This window comes from Microtus pennsylvanicus, chromosome 5 (genome assembly GCF_037038515.1).
Source record: "Microtus pennsylvanicus isolate mMicPen1 chromosome 5, mMicPen1.hap1, whole genome shotgun sequence".
NCBI classification, from domain to species: domain Eukaryota; kingdom Metazoa; phylum Chordata; class Mammalia; order Rodentia; family Cricetidae; genus Microtus; species Microtus pennsylvanicus.
Genome location: NC_134583.1, coordinates 54,010,016 through 54,012,627, shown reverse-complemented (window position 1 = coordinate 54,012,627; position 2,612 = coordinate 54,010,016). Strand labels below are relative to the sequence as shown.

At 43.9% G+C, this 2,612-nt stretch overlaps 1 pseudogene; it reads right to left on the bottom strand.

Annotated features, from left to right (window-relative positions):
* Window positions 1–1,231: 1,231 nt before the first annotated feature.
* On the bottom strand, window positions 1,232–1,639 carry LOC142850934 (protein CEBPZOS pseudogene; annotated as a pseudogene).
* Between the last annotated feature and the right edge of the window lie 973 nt (window positions 1,640–2,612).

Genomic DNA, 2,612 nt, shown 5'->3' with positions numbered 1-2,612 from the left:
TGTTTGCAGGAGATCCAGACAATGGCTCTGATTCAAGACGTGGAATGCCAAGGCTGAAGGGTGCTCTGGGTAAAGGGGAGGACCCCGGCCTCTTTCTTGGCTCAGTCCCTGCCTGGAAATTAGTCCCACTTTTGTTTTTAAATCCCATTTGTCTTTTTCCTGTGTCTAGGAGAATGAATAAGTGGCCATACATTGCTTGCGGAATAATCCCATATCTTCTACATTTGACTCCAGAGTTTGGACACAATGTTGCTCCGGGCTGTCCTAGCCTTTTATGAGCAAGACTTGTGCAGCTTCCAGACTGGGGGAGATGCAGTAACATTCTCAGGGTGACTCTAAACTGACATCTGCCCTCTTAAGACCAGGAAACTTCAGCAATTTTGCAACACCCCACTGGAGTGTCTCACGATTTCTAGCTTTAGTCACCAAAGAGACTTTGATTTCTTCCTGGGAGTTGATAGGTTACACGTTTCATAGAGGGCCTTCGCCCCATGCGTTCATCTTTAACTGGGCCCAAGAGGCCTCGAAGGAGGTTACGTGTCCTTGTGCTGTTCTTACAGAACACTTATTCATCCACTGAGCAGAAACCTTCCAGTCTCTTCTCTTTCCAGCCTGAAATTAGGTGGATTACACTCAGGACAAAAGCTGGAATCCCCCACTCCAGCAGGATGACTGAAAGGGAAAGCTCTCTAGACGCCCGAGAAAGCATACTTTAACCTGAGAGGGAAATGGGCCAGCAGTCTGGAGTAAAAGATCAATTCTCTCCTTTTGAACTTCACTCCCCACTCTTTTTTGAGACAGAGTCCTGCAATCTAGCCCTGGCTGGCATGGAAGTCACTGTGCTACCCTTTAAATTGCTCAATCCTCCTGCCTCTGCCTTCGGAGAGCAGGGATTAAAAGCATGCATCACCACGCCCGGCTTCAAGTAGACTATAAGAAGCAGGCAGTCAAAATGCTTTGAGAAGTGATTGTCTTACTAGCCCACTAAACAGGAACCCGGCTTTGAGAATGCAGCCCACTAAACTAGTGACAGCACAGAATTTAAAATGACTTCTCAAAATTAAAAAATAGCAAATATGGAGAAAAGACCCCAAGATCTATCCCTTCCTTTCCCCTCCCTTCCACCTCCCTCCTCTTTGCTTTCTTTTTTTTTTTTTTGAGTTTTATTAGATATTTTATTTTCAGTAGCATAAACATTTATTGATAGTCCAATAAACATATTGTCAGTCAGCTTTTCAAGACCAAAGAGTAAGACCTGAATTATAATGTATAGTTTGCTTCATATATTATGAACTCCATCGGTGTCACCTGTGGAATTTTAATCCTGAGCAATACTGTTGGTTTCTTCTGAGGATAAATCCTGAACAGCAACCAAATCCTTAATTCTTGCTATCCAACCACTTTTCTTGATCTTTCTCTCTCACTCCATACATTGCAGACTGTTCAATGGATTTGTAATAAATTCCAAGATGAACGGGAATGTTTTGCTTATTGTTTGCCTGAAATCTTGGCTCGAATTCATCTTCTTAAACAAAAATAAGCTCCAAAAACACCCACAAGTTCAGCTGCTAAAACTCCTTTAAAGATCTTCCTTGCCAGTGGTTCCATGGTTCGAGTCATCCTGAGACCTGCGCACCCCGACGGCCTCTTTGCTTTCTATTTAGTAAAATCAACCCGAGTGTGTGTGTGTGTTTGTGTGTGTGTGTGTTTGTGTGTATATGTGTGTGTTTGTGTGTATGTGTGTATGTGTGTGTTTGTGTGTGTGTGTTTGTGTGTGTGTGTTTGTGTGTATGTGTGTGTTTGTGTGTATGTGTGTATGTGTGTGTTTGTGTGTATGTGTGTGTGTGTGTGTTTGTGTGTGTGTGTGTTTGTGTGTGTGTGTTTGTGTGTGTGTGTGTGTTTGTGTGTGTGTGTTTGTGTGTGTGTGTGTTTGTGTGTGTGTGTGTTTGTGTGTGTGTGTGTTTGTGTGTGTGTGTGTGTGTTTGTGTGTGTGTGTGTTTGTGTGTTTGTGTGTGTGTGTGTTTGTGTGTGTGTGTGTTTGTGTGTGTGTGTGTTTGTGTGTGTGTGTTTGTGTGTGTGTGTGTTTGTGTGTGTGTGTTTGTGTGTGTGTGTTTGTGTGTGTGTGTGTGTTTGTGTGTGTGTGTTTGTGTGTGTGTGTTTGTGTGTGTGTGTGTTTGTGTGTGTGTGTTTGTGTGTGTGTGTTTGTGTGTGTGTGTGTGTGTGTGTGTGTCCATCGTGTTTTTAGACAAGATAATCAACAGTTGCAAAAGCCTTGACCTTAAGCCTCCACTCCCTGCCCCCAGCGAAGGGTCACAGTGTGTGCTACCACAACCAGCTTAGGCAGTGTCGGGACGGCTTCAGGCACGCCATGCAAGCACTCACCTACTGATCAACCCCAGCCCCCCAAACATTTTATTATAGAACCTTTACTTTCCACCTAAAAGATGTACTCTATGGCCTTTCTTGAGTGTCCCCAGAGCTTACATGGTAGAAGGAGAGAATGGACCCCCCCAGTTATCCTCTGACTTACACCCCCACACCTCCCCACACACACAGAGTGTGGCCCAGTTACCCTCTAAAAACAATAAATGTAAAAATAATTTTTAAATGCA